Source organism: Elaeis guineensis, chromosome 1, assembly GCF_000442705.2.
Source record: "Elaeis guineensis isolate ETL-2024a chromosome 1, EG11, whole genome shotgun sequence".
NCBI lineage: Eukaryota > Viridiplantae > Streptophyta > Magnoliopsida > Arecales > Arecaceae > Elaeis > Elaeis guineensis.
In genome coordinates, this window is record NC_025993.2 from 120,608,820 (window position 1) to 120,623,727 (window position 14,908).

Genomic DNA, 14,908 nt, shown 5'->3' on the forward strand with positions numbered 1-14,908 from the left:
CAACCAATAACAGCGAGTGATGCAGGATCCTCTCATATATTGTTCTTGGACATGCCATTGGGTTTGATGGTATAGAAATAGGTTTGAGGCATATTACAACTGGTCGATAATTGCACTTCTAATTGAGAAATCTTAGGATCAAAGAGATTACTCATGAAAAAGCAGAACATTCATGGGCTTACCTTGTGCAAAGGGAGTTGATAATTTTGCTAAGCTAGCTTGTAGCGATTCATTTTGACAGGTTATAGGTTCATTAATTGCTCAGGTTACACACTTGTTTATACCATAGGGGGCTTGATACAGATCATGACCCATCACAAAGTTAAACAGACATTAATATTGCCGCTAAAATAATCTATTTCTCTCACTTTTCATGCTCTTTTTGTTATTTTTTAATAAAATCAAAATATGAATACATCCAACACAATCAGAAAATAAAGTATCATGCAACTAGAATAAATATGCCACACTAAAACTTTCTTGTACGAGCAAGTGAGAGAGGGGCTACTTTGAGGGGTCGTAATTCCAAGCCCACCTTGCACATGCAAATCAAATATATCTTGCAGAAATAAGAAAGGGGTTATTACCAATATCGTCCCTTTTATTGTTCTTAATGTTTTCCCTTTTCTCGGTCCTTTTTTCATCCAATTCCCTTCTCACAATTAATTTGAAATAGTTAATCCTAATAAAATGATTAAAATATTCTAATATCTTGCAAATTCATACAAAGTGGTGCATTCTGACAGTGCTGTTTGTGTAGGATTTTATTGATATCTAGCATTCTAGAAAAATGGAAGCCGGATGCATGTATCAATTAAATTACTCACATACTCCCTTGAGTGGTGGTTTCTTTCCTTGGTAACTCTGGTGGTTATCGGTAGTATCTTACATAAATAACTTTTCCTTATCTAAATAACTTTTTTGAGAAAGTTAATTCTAACAAAGAATCTACTCGTACATAATCCCTTGTATGAGTGACATGTGGCCAAATATAGTGATACAAACTAGAGACATATACTAAGAAGCAAAGGCAAAAACTATTAATTGTTAATATCAAGCATCACCTAGACCAAATTCCAAGTGGCCTAGATATGAATAAACCACTCAAGATAGGCCTACGACCACTATAAAGTATCGATGGTAGGACAATCACCATTAGGACATATCCTAATAACCAACAAGTTGAAATGGCCTAATCTAGCCCAGTCTACTTGACTGGATAGACTCGCCTTTAGCGTAGCCTGGCTAAAGCTGGGCATGCTTCATGCACGATAGGTAGAAGACTTTTATCAGAAATCTTCTTTTCATTCGCAAACCTTGACTACTCTAGGAAAATATCAGGAACCTAGGGGTCATTGGAACCCTAGCCTCCTTTATATAAAGACATCCTTTTCCTCTATGACCCTCCACAATTGAGCATGACCTCCATCTCGCCTTCTTTCTCCCTCTTTTCCCTAAGAGTTCATAGCTCCCTTTCGTTATGCAAGCTAGAAAATTAGGACTATAAAGCTAGCTAGATCCAAGATAAGCTCTGATCTCCCTTTTCATCTCTTTCCTCTCCTTAAGCTTTGAATTGCTGCCATAAGCTTCGATTTTGCCAAAAAATGACTTTGAAATAAGTCCCATGTTCCACCCTTATTTTTCAATCTTTTCCCCCCTTTTTCGATCACCAATGCCCCCACCCATTGATGCAGGACCCCTAGTTGAGTTTCTTGGCCTCCGGTGACCCTCCACGGTGGAATCATGGTCACCAGTAAGTGGGATAGTGCCCAAATCCACCAAGAAAATGATCCCTTTTTTGCTAATTTGATTCTTTTCTTCTTCGGAGTCCCATCACTGTCGGCTACTCTCTATTGCCCATCTCCATCGTGTGCCACTAGACCTTGCCAAACAACCACTACCCCCTTCCTTCTTCCTCTTCTTCTTCTTCCTTTGGGAACAACAAGAGGAGGCCTTTCTCCATGTTGTTCGATAAAAAAAAAATAGAAGAAAAAAAAAAGAAAGAATATTTCCATCCCTATTTCTCTCTCCACCGAGACCATGGACCTGAGGCAAGGGTCCTAGCCTCATCAGTGAACCCCTAGTTGACCCTTTAAAAAGGAGTTCTAAATCAACCTAACAGCTAGAATGCATATCGGCTGCCAACCCCCAACCCATGTCGGATGCTACTGAACCCCAACTGGTTATGATTTTAACTGCTTTGGTGCACACTATCGACATGATAGTCGAATTAGGTAAGAATTTTTCTTGCATGTTCTAGTGTTAGTTGAAATCACATGCACATATAGGCACACACACACATATATGTGTGTGTGTGTGTGTTTTGTGCATTTGAGATTTCATGCATCATGATGGGATCATGTTTTGATGGTTTGATGGCATTAATGTTAAACAAATTAGAAATCTAGCATGACATAAAGGTTAATTAAAAAGGGTAGTAGATTAGCCACCTTGATTGTGGATAGCAAGCCATGGATAGAAACATGGTACATATAGTCAACCATGGATAGGAACGGGACATTTGAATAGCTAGCCATGTAAGAATGTGTTGTATGAATAGCCAACCACAGGCAAAAATATGGTATATGTAGTTAGTCATGGGTAGAAATATAACATTATTCATGGATCATGAGCAGGAGTGTAGCTAGTCCTCAATAAAAAATGATTGGACATTCTGAGATTGTTACTGAGTCTCACTGGGAATAATTGATGAAAAGATACCTAATTTAAAATACATATGAGATAATTACTATGTTTTGACGCATCTTCAGTATATGAGATGGCACATCCATATTTTGATTATTTCTCAGTTGATGATATATAATTCATGATATTATGCTTAAGAATTTTCAATAGCTATGTTCAATATTTAACACATATTATTGCATTTTGTGCTTGCATAGGGAGTGTTCTTGCTGTGCTGTTAGCTCATAATTATTTGCATTTTTAGTGCCGCAGCATGTGTAGGATTTGGCTAAGTTGATTCACTAGCCAAGATTAGAGATGAATAAAAGTCTTCTAATACCATCAGATGAACTAATAAATATTATTTATATTTGAGCCTTTGAATTGTTCTAAAGATGTTGAAGCTTAACTGATTTTATTTTGGATTAATAAATTTCATTGCGAATGTTGTCTTCATACTCTTGGCATCCTATATTCTTTAGAGATTTTCCTATAGCATGTGTAGTCATGTCACATGTCAGCCTAGATGGAGGGCTCGGGGCATGACAACAGTTTCACATGAACACAGCCCTATCAGTAGGTATAAAATTGGCACATGAACTATCAAACATGATACTTTATCAATTACGAACTATGATCTTGTCATAGGTATAAAGTAATCTTAGCATGACTATTTATGAGTAACATTTTGAGCTATGATGTGGCCAAAGGATAAAATAATAATTTATGATTTTATTTATAATATATACTTGGAACGATGTTTAAGAAATATTGATGATTTGTACATATATGATTGGCTTTATGACTTGCTTTACTGGAATGTGTTATAAAATATTCTATCTTGCAATAATTATTATTTTTTAAAATGATACATTGATTCATATAAAACTTATTCTTATTTCGATAAAGTAGTTAAGTTTTACTCACTAGTCTACATAGCTCACATCTCTTTTTATTTTCTTTTTCTAGATGAATAGGATGACTAGGAATGAGAAACGGTCCAAGCTTGGAGTTCATCCTGGTAAGTTTTGAGATTTTGTAGTGGAAATTTAGTTCTTAAACTGATTATGAATTTGTACTTGATTACTCTCTAAATTTTGAGGTTATATATTTTGATATTTAAAATTTGGGTTTAAATGCTTTGAACTAGCAATTATTTAATTACCCAATAGATGATGTATTTGGGTCCTTTCATTATATTATATTTTGTATAAGTTAGATTTTTATAGGAGTTGCTATGATTGACTTCATATTATCGTAGGCAATATCCCATAGCGGCGTGGCTAGATTATGTCTTGCATTTGGGGCATGACACAACTTATCTTAGATCCATTTGATGGTGATGTCCTTCACTATTAGAAGAAAGCTTAGTTAAATTCAATTGAGTTGGGAATCAAATCAATCTAACAGCAACCTGTTTATTGTCAGTATAAGTAAATTAAGTCTAACCAGAATTTTGAACAAGGGTATATTATGGTACACTTGTAACTGTCCGAAAAGATCCAATAGTGGTCCTCTAACCATTGAAAGCAAATGTTGGTTCCCGAACCCCATGGGTTTCTATAGAGGATTCGGATTCTGGATCATATGAATATCCCCTGTATTCTTTTTTTCATTATAGAAAATATTAATAAATCTTTCTTTGAGATTTTTCTCAATTTCTATGTGCTATGAGGTTGCTCAAGAGCTCATGTGCGGGGCAATGGTTCGGGAAGAGATATTGGTGAGAAGCCGGGAGTCTTCTACCAAGGATTGAGGATTGGAGGTTCAAGACTAAAGATGCTACAAGAAGGAAAAGAGCGAGGCCTTCTAGTTGCCTTATAGCTTTAGTTCGGCTTCTATTTCTAATGTTTTTCTCTTCTTGTTCTAGTTTTGTAAATTTCTAACTTCGAGTTTGATTCATCTTGTTTTCAGTTATAATTCCACTTCTAGTTCATGTTTCTAATTTGTTTTTACTATGCTACTTTAATCTCGTGTGGACTAAGAATTCCAATAGGATTTGTTGCATGCACAACATAGTCTCACCAAGCATCATAAATATATTAATTAATTAAAACTTGGGCAATGTAATGTTATCAATTATTTATTATAGTTGGTAGTGTAATTTTCGAGTGTACTTTGATACTGGCATACTGCAACGGAATGTTAAATATGGACTTTGTACCAATTTTAAAGCTGGAAATGTATTGTAAATGAGCTTTGAAATAGACTTAAAATGCATCTAAATTCAAAAATGTGTTAAATTATACGATCTCATCTAATATACAAGATTCAATTTAGGGACAATATAGACAAACTATCTTGAGTGTGCATGCTGATCAAGTTGGTAAAACCATCTTTCTCTGACACGAGATGGGTTAAAAATAGTCATTCAGAATTATAAGACTTTACTGCACTAATATTTTAAGAGTAGGTCAGAGATTTAGTGCGGTGATGGTGATTGCAGATTGGGAAGGTACTGATTGATATAGGAAAGCTGGGCAGCGGGTCCACTAAGAGACCTAGAGGGAGAAACTGTGCCTTCAATGATGTTGGAATGGTAAACTTAAAGATATTTAATTGGGATAATTAAGATCTAAAATAAAAATCGAAATGAATGACTTTTATTCTAACTGTTTGATTAGAGGAAGTTTCATTTCGATTTTTATTTCAGAGAAAAATAAGAATGATCCATTCCTTTCGTAATCCAATCCGAACTCATCCCAATGGAGTCAAAATCTCATTCTAATGGAATGAGATTAAAAAAAAAAAAATTATCTTCTTCGTCCACTCTCCTCTCTCCCGAGGCCCTCGCGCTCAAAAGATATTATGGGGGCAGTGACCTCCCCGCGAGAGATGCCTATGCCGAGGTAGAGGAGGCCGCAGGCTGTGGCGGCGCGGAGGCGACGCTCGGTGTTCTCATAATACTCATTGCCGCCGTCAATGATGGAATCATTAGGATCCATGAATTGGGAGAGGATGGCGATGGTCTGGTCGATGGGGGTGCCAGCCATGACGAGGATGATGACGGAGCGAGGGCGAGCGATGGAGAGGCAAAATCGCAAGGGGAGTTGTGGCTGGGGAGGGGGAGCCGCTCTCTGCCGCCGCGCGGCCGATAGTCTCATCGACCTTGGAGATGGTGTGGCTGTAGATGAAAATCAGGAGTCCTTTTTGGCGACATTGAGGGCTAGGTTTGAGCCCATCACCGCCAATCCGGCGAGTCCGATGCACGACAGTGCCACCGCCTTCATTGATCGATAGATCGAGCGAGGGTTTCGACAACCGGAAGAGGAGAGGAAGGAGATGTCGGAGAAAAGAAGAGTGGAAGGATGGCGGAGGGGGGGGTGTGTGGGGCATTGGTTTGGGGCTGGGTTGTTGTTATATATATATATATATATATATATATGTATGTATGTATGTATGTATGTATGTATGTATGTATGTATATGTATGTATGTGTGTATATATATATATATATAGACACACATACATATATATACATACATATATATATATATATATATACACATACATACATACATACATACATACATACATACATACATACATATATATATATATATATATATATATATATATATATATATATATATATGTATGTATGTATGTATGTATGTATGTATGTATGTATATATATATTATATATATATATATAATCTATCCTCAGTACTCTACTGGTCATAGAGGGCCTCCCATATGTTTGTCTACATCCAGTGATCTATGTAAGACTTTCAGTCCGATGGTGACTCAAAAATAGAGTGCCCTATGGTGGACCGTCGAAGGCTGTACAGCCTATACTGGAACCTTTGCATGGCCACCTCCTCGAAGGTTCGATGGTCAGCCTCCTTATCCTGAGGAATTTCAAATCAATAGTACCCCTACAAGTAGAAGCAATTGTGCATTAATAAATAGAATATAAATCTACCACAAATTTAAAAGTTAAATACCTTTGACTTACCAGGAACATCCCCTAGGCTGCATTAGGAGTTCCCACTGGCCAACGAACTCATTCACCAGCCCCATATATATATATATATATATATATATATATATATATATATATATATATATATATGTATATATATATATATATGTATATATATATATATATATGTATATATATATATATATGTATATATATATATATATATATATGTATATATATATATATATGTATATATATATATATGTATATATATATATGTATGTATATATATATATATATGTGTATATATATATATATATATATATATATATATATATATATATATGTGTATATATATATATATATGTATATATATATGTATGTATGTATGTATGTATGTATGTATGTATGTATGTATGTATGTATGTATGTATGTATGTATGTATATATATATATATATATGTATGTATGTATGTATGTATATGTATGTGTGTATATATATATATATATAGACACACATACATATATATACATACATATATATATATATATACATACATATATATACATACATACATACATACATATATATATATATATATATATATATATATATATATATATATATATATATATATATATGTATGTATGTATGTATGTATGTATGTATGTATATATATATATATAATCTATCCTCAGTACTCTACTGGTCATAGAGGGCCTCCCATATGTTTGTCTACATCTAGTGATCTATGTAAAACTTTCAGTCTGATGGTGACTCAAAAATAGAGTGCCCTATGGTGGACCGTCGAAGGCTGTACAGCCCATACTGGAACCTTTGCATGGCCACCTCCTCGAAGGTTCAATGGTCAGCCTCCTTATCCTGAGGAATTTCAAATCAATAGTACCCCTACAAGTAGAAGCAATTGTGCATTAATAAATAGAATACAAATCTACCACAAATTTAAAAGTTAAATACCTTTGACTTACCAGGAACATCCCCTAGGCTGCATCAGGAGTTCCCACTGGCCAACAAACTCATTCACCGGCCCCAGCATCAATCATCGGATGATGCCGGTAACCATATGAGGCACCTTAAGCTCAGTAAATATGCTGCAAAATTTATTTTAAAAAATAAATGTTAGACTCTAAAATGATTAAAATTTAAAAATATTTAGTGAAGATATATAGTACTTATGTGCGGCCTTGAATGTGGACGAGCTCTGTATCCTCCGATCGAGCTGGAGGTACCGCGGCTGGGTGGATCCTCTACCACACCACTGACTTTGAGAGCCGAACGCTGCTCTATGTGAGTCTGGGGTCACTGGTGACCCCACGTTGTCTAAATCTGAGAATATTTTAGGGCATATATCTAATAATCTTTCACTGGCACTAAAGCTAATCTGCCATATACTTAAGCCACATCTTATCAAGATATACTTTAATCTTCTGCTGGCTAAGCGACTTAGCCAATGAATTTGCCATATTATCCATGGAGTCTACTTTCTATACCTCGATATATTTTTTTTCAAGATAGTCATGAATAATGTGAAATTATTGCTCTATGTGTTTGGACTTCCAGTGAGATCTGAACTCTTTAGCTAGAGCTATGGCATAATTATTACCGCAGTATAGTATTATGGCATCTGATGATATTACATTCAGTTCTGCACGAGCTTTTTGAGCTAGAAAGCTTTTTTAGCAGCCTCAGAAGTAGTGATGTACTCAGTTTCTATAGTGGAATCTGCAATGATCGATTGTTCAGAACTCTTTTAATTCACCAAACCTTCATTGTATAAGAAAATACTAATTGATGTAGACTTTCTATCATCAATATCAGACATAAAGTCTGAATCTATGATCCTTATATCCTTAACTCTTCTCCTTCTCCAAAGATCGAGAACATATCTTTAATCCTTCTCAAGTACTTAAGAATATTCTTCATAGCTATCTAGTACTCTTCATCTAGATTCAACTAATATTTGCTTGTGACACTTACAGCAAGGGCTATATCAAGTCGTCTACATAGCATGGTTTACATGAGACTTCCTATAGCTGAAGCATCAGTGATCTTCCTCATACACTGAATCTCTTTAAATGTATTAAGATATATCTTTTTGAAGAAATGAATCCCATGCCTAAGGGATAGAAGTCTCCTCTTGAAATTTTTCATACTGAACCTCTTCAGCACCTTCTTTATATACATTTTCTATGAGAGGCCTAGCATCCTCTTAGATCTATCTCTATAAATCTTTATTTCTAAAATATAGGATACTTCTCCAAAGTCTTTCATGGATAATTCTTTAAATAACCATATCTTAACCAAAATCAGTTTGTCTAGTTAGGAGGATGTCATCCACATAGAATACGAAAAATATGACAATACTCCCACTGACCTTCTTATAAACATATGACTCCTCGTTATTTATGAAATCAAATAATTTAATCACATCGTTGAAATGAGTATTCCAATTTTGACTTTTCAGAGTTTATGTTTGACATCGTCTTGTTATAGATTTTGAAATTATCTCCATATTTTTTATCTCCTATAAGGAATATTTTCTCTACTTTTTCTGTAAGAATGCCTAAGTCTCTTTCAGGAGGATGGAAGAACTTACTCGATCTACAAGGTGGAGCTTGGCCGTTGGAGGCTCGATTGTCATGAGCTTGGCCATGGGAGGCTTAATTATCGAGAACTTGGCCGTTGGAGCCTTGGCAATCTAAAGCTTGGTCGTCAGAGACTTGGCCATCTAGAGCTTGACCGTCAAAGGGTCGACCATCGGATGCTTGGCTATGACTATCAAAAGCTTGGCCATCCAAGGCTCAACCATTGGAAGCCATTTGAGGCTCGGCCATTGGAAGCCATCCAAACTCAGTAATTGAGAACTTGGACGTCGGAGGCTCAGCAATCATGAGCTTAGCCATCGGAGGCTCGATGATCGAGAGCTTGGCCATTAGAAGGTCAATGTTCCAGAGCTTAGCCATTGGATGCTTGATCATTCAGAGCTAGAGGCTTGGCGATCAGGTGCTTGGCCATTAGAGGCTCAACAATCAAGAGCTTGGTTGTTGGAGGCTTGACCATCGAAGGTTCGATCGTTTAGAGCTTGGTCTTCAAAAGCTAGGTGATCAGGAGCTTTGCCATCAGAGGCACAAAAAATGGGAGCTTGGTCGTCTGGAGCTTGGCCATCGAAGTGTCAATCATTGGGACCATGGCCTTTGAAGGCTTGGCGATCAGGAGCTTAGTCATCAGAGGCTCGATCATCTAGAGATTAGACATTTGGAGCTTGGCTACTAGGAGTTTCAACTATTGGGACCTTGGCTGTTGATAACTTGGCCATCGGGTGCTAGGAGGTTCAATTGTCGGGAGCTCAACTATTTGGGAACTTGGTCATTTGGAGCTTGGTTGTCAGAGGCTTGACTATCGAGAGCTTGGCCATTGAGAGCTCGATCATCAGACGCTCCACCATCAAGTGCTGGACCATCGGGTGCTTCCACTACAAGAAAAATGATTTTTAACGATGGCAACTTTACTGTCACTAATAATAATTTTTACCGACCATCAATTACGATCAAAAAATAAGCCATCATAAAAAAATTACTTATGAAACTTATTAGCAATGGTGAAAAAAATATTAGCGATGACATGTGCCGTCACTAATACTCATTAGTGACAACACTATTAGTGATGGAATTAGCCATCATAAAAAAAATTATTTATTAAACTTATTAGTGACAGTAAAAAAGTATTAACGACGGTGACTTGCCATCGCTAATAAGTAACTTTATTTTTTTTCTTCTCCCGTGCGCCCTCGTTTCCCCACGCACGCCCGCGTGCCCTCCTTTCCCCCCACCCCCCCTCATTTTCCCCCACCCCCTCTTCCTCCATCTCCAGTACCCCTTGCCACCCCCCTCTTTCCCCCACCTCCGATCCTTCAGTCCCCATTTTTCCCCGTCGTGCCATTGGATCCGGAGTCCCCAAGCCCCCAACCACCTCCCGCCTCCCCGAGCCCCCAAACACCTCCCACCTCCCTGAGCCCCCGACCGTGAACCCTCGATCAAGCCCCCGGCTGCGAGCCCCCAGCCGCCTCTCACCTTCTCGAGCCTCCGACCACCTCTCCGAGCCCCTGACCACGAGCCTCCAGCCACGTCTCACCTCTCCGAGCCCCGACCGTGAGCCCCCGGCTGCCTCCCACCTCCCCAAACTCCCGACCGCCTCTCACCTCCTCGAGCCTCCAACCGCGAGCCTCCGGCCACCTCCCGCCTCCCCAAGCCCCCAGCTGTGAGACCCTGGCCACCTCTCGCCTCCTCGAAGCCCCGACCGTGAGCACTGGCCACCTCCCTGAGCCCCCGACTGACTCCTACCTCCGTGAGCCCCCGATCGCCTCCCACCTCCCACCTCTCCAAGCCTTGGCTGTGATCCTACTAAGGTAATTGCAAACATCTCTGGGCTCAAGCGAGAGCTTCATGGATTTCATGTTCACACTCTTGGTGACACCACAAATGGTTGCATGTCTATTGGCAGCGAGCTCTTATTTTGAGATTCAACATTGTCTGTGATTGAAGTGCTTGATTTATGGGTTATTCTAAGGTTCTTTTTAAATGTAAGGCCGCATTTTAATCCTATTGAGAAGGAACATGGGGCACCTGAAGATGAGAATCGCCATGCTGATGATCTTGGAAATGTGACTGCTGGAGAAGATGGTATGATCTATTTATCATGTCCACTTTATGATGCTGCATTGCTGTTTTCATAATATTTAAAAATTATAACTTAGTATTAGAAGTGGTGTTTTTCTTATGTTTGAGCAGGTTTACTGAAGCATTATGCATAGCTGATTACTGGAATACTAGATATTTATATGATTTTGGTTTGATGTTTCAGAGACTGTTATTTTTAGCATTATTGACAAGCAGGTTATTTATTTTTTTCTTATGTTTAATATATTTTTAATAAGGTATTATTCTTTCTACCTTTTAAACTCTTCCATGTTTATTCTCTTTTGCAGATTCCTCTCAGTGGATCAAATTTCATTATTGAAAGGGCTGTTGTTGTCCATGCCGATCTTGATAATCTCGAAAAGGATAAACTTCACTCCTCAGATATTCATATTAACTTCATATTTCATTAAGTTTAGGCATTAACATCGAATGATGTAGAACAATTAGTTATGATTTATTGAGCATCAATTTATATATATATATTATTTTTTATTTTTTTTATTTTTTATTTATTGCATCAAAAGCATACGTGAGCTAGCAAGTCATTATAATCTCTATCTCTGTTAATGCTAGCATTTAATGATTTGCTTGTTTCTCTACTATATGTTGAAATTATGTTATAGTTTTATAATCACCCTAATTGGTTTATGTTAGTCAGTGCTGTTTTATTATCTTGATTGCATGCCTATACATAATTTTTTTAGTATATTTTCTTCTTGTACCTATTTTTTAGATTTCAATTTATTAAGATACTCACTCATGGAGATGCTACATCCATATGCTACTCCACCCCTCCTCCCCTTGCCCCACCCACATGCACACAGTAAAAAAGGCAGAACTAGTGTTTGTGTTGGCATCTCTTGTATGCTTGAGCACTGCATGGTGACAAAAAAAAATGCCACTGTTATGGCCTAATGCATCTAGGTTGTTCATTCTATCCCATTTTAGCAACATTGCCTAAATATCCAAGGTTTAGGGTCAAAAATTAGTTTTCTTTCAATGTAGACCGAGCAGATAAAATTTTCTTTTCAGCAATTTCAATAGCTTTATAGAGTTTGCTTTGAGTTCTAAAATCTCAACTAAAAAAAAGAATAGGCAAGAAAAAAGAAAAGGTGTTCAAATCATATACAATATAGAAAATAAAGAAATCAAGTTCAAAAGGTGCCTTAAATATCATTATAGAGTATATTGATGTATGCATGATGGGTTGTTGTGATGATGCTGCTCATAAGAAGACATTAAAATGCATATGATATTATTTAATAATTTGAGAATAAAATTTAAAAAATAAAAATTTAATTTAACCATTCAAATGATGGGTTGGAGGTGTCTATAGCTTTGTATCATCGAATGAAACGTGCAAGAGTAATTTGTTCAAGAATCAGAGTAGTAAATCGAAATATACACCTCTGTATCGACGTATATGCTTTCGTATCAAAATTTATTAATAATTCAAAAATGAGATCTAGGAGGTTCAAATTCAATCTAACCATCCAAACAATGGGTTGGGGGTGTCTATAGCTTCATATCATCAAATGAAGCATGTAGAAATAGTATTTGAGAATCAAAGAAGTATATTGAAATATATGCCTCTGATCAATATATATGCTTTCATATCGATACTTATTAATAATTCGAGAATGGAATCTAAAAGATAAAAATTCAAACTAACTATCTAAACGATGGATCGGGGGTGTCTATAGCTCCATATCATCGAACAAAATATGTAGGAACAATCTATTCGAGAATCGAAGTAGTATATCGAAATATACATCTCCGTATCAACATATACACTTTCATATCGAAACTTATTAATAATATTTTATTTTTTTTCATTGCAGGATGTTGGAATATCTTGCTTTCATCCATCAATTGCTGGAGAAGACATACAGGAGTAGGAGGAAGATGAGGAGGACGACGGCAGAGGATGAGGAGGTAAGTTTATTAATAATTTTTTTACTTGTTTTAAATGTTTATATTTAAAAGCTTCACATATTTAGGCTTGAATCCAAAAAGAAGATCTAGAGGATAAAAATTCAATCTAAATATACGTCTGTTCAAGAATCGGAGTAATATATTGAAATATATGCCTTCATATCGACATATTGTTGCCTAAAAGTAGTAATCCACGAGGGGGGGGGGGTGAATTGGATTCTTATAAGATTTTAACCATATTTAAACTCTTAACAAATATATACTTTGAATTAACTTAATCTTAGTGTGGTTGAGAGGTAAATGCAATAAGCTACAGTAGAATTAAGATATTAAAGCAATAATACAAAAGTTATAGTCTTTCCCATGCTTGGGGTTGAATCAATTTTCCTTGGGGTCGACTTTAATTCTTCATGGGTCGACTCCTCCTGGGTTCCGAAAAAATCAGCTTTTTGTCTGTGCTTTCTGCTCAACAAAAATCGACTTATAGATCGTTCTCTAGCACAAGGGTCATCCCATGGGATGTCCCCTCTGTGTGCCATTTTCGTGCCAACGAGCCGGGGTCGACTCCAATCTTTTTGGGGTCGACTCCAATTTATATTTTTAAGATAATATAATTAATTTTATATTTATGATTATGGTAAATAATTATTATTTTATTTATAACAAGTTTTACAAAATATAATTATTTGTTACTATGATTAAAATAGATTTTATAAAATTTAATTATAATTTTTTTAAAAAAAATAAAAAAATATTAGCGATGACATTAGCGACGGCGTCTCAAAGTTTTCGAGACACCGTTTGCGATCTCAGAGCTTTCGAGATACCGTCCATGATACGATCGTTGAGATTTTTCGAAATCCATATCTGCATAATCAATTGGGCTCGTTGTCATAGCCATCATAGTAGGTAAACCTATTAATAATTTTTTTGATTTATTTTAAATTTTTATATTTAGAAGCTTCATATATTTAGACTTAAATCTGGGAAGGAGTCTTTAAGGATAAAAATTCAATCTAACCATCCAAACGATTTGCTATAGCTTCAAATCATCGAATAGAATGTGTAGAAATAATCTGTTCGAGAATTAGAGTAGTGTATCAAAATATACATCTCCGTATCGACATAAATACTTTCATATTAAAATTTATTAATAATATTTTATTTTTTTCGTTATAAGATGCTGGAACATCCGGCTCTTATCCACCAGCTATTGGAGAGGACGTACAGAAGCAGGAGGAGGATGACGAGGACGATCTTATATAATTTTTTTAATATATGTATATAATTTTTAAACTTATAAAATAGATTTATAAAATTATAAAATTTATATTTTTAATATAATATAATTAATTTTTTATTTATAATTATGTTAAATAATTATTATTTTATTTATAATAGATTTTAAAAAATAATTATAAAATAAATTTTAAAATATTTAATTATGAATTTAAAAAAAAATATTAGCGACGGTATTAGTCGTCGCTAATAGTTATTTTAAAATTTTAATTAAAAAATAAAAAACTATTAGTTACGGCATTAGCGATGGTCAAGCATCGCTAATTTTTTTTAAATTTTAATTAAAAAATTAAAAAATTATTAGAGATGGCAATACCATTTCTAATACCATTGCTAATTATCATT